The following is a 267-nucleotide window of genomic DNA, read 5'->3' as shown; positions in this document are numbered from 1 at the left end:
CTGGGCCCACGAAGCCTGGGCCGCAGCTTCCAGGTTCCCACAAGGCCTTGGGAGGCCAGGAGGTCTCGTTCGCAAACTTCTGGAAGCAAACCTTTGAGTGCGGGCTTTCCAAAGTTTACATTTCCTTTTCCTTTATCAGGGATTTCTGGGGTCGGGGGGCGGGGCAGGGGGACACCTGGCGGCATATTTTTCTGTTGGAACATGTCTGGCCAATCTTTCTTCAACTACATTTTAGGAAAATAGAAAATCTAAAATAACGAAAGGCGA

This window comes from Myotis brandtii, unplaced genomic scaffold (genome assembly GCF_000412655.1).
Source record: "Myotis brandtii unplaced genomic scaffold, ASM41265v1 scaffold1563, whole genome shotgun sequence".
Taxonomy (NCBI): domain Eukaryota; kingdom Metazoa; phylum Chordata; class Mammalia; order Chiroptera; family Vespertilionidae; genus Myotis; species Myotis brandtii.
Note: the sequence above shows the minus strand (reverse complement) of the source record.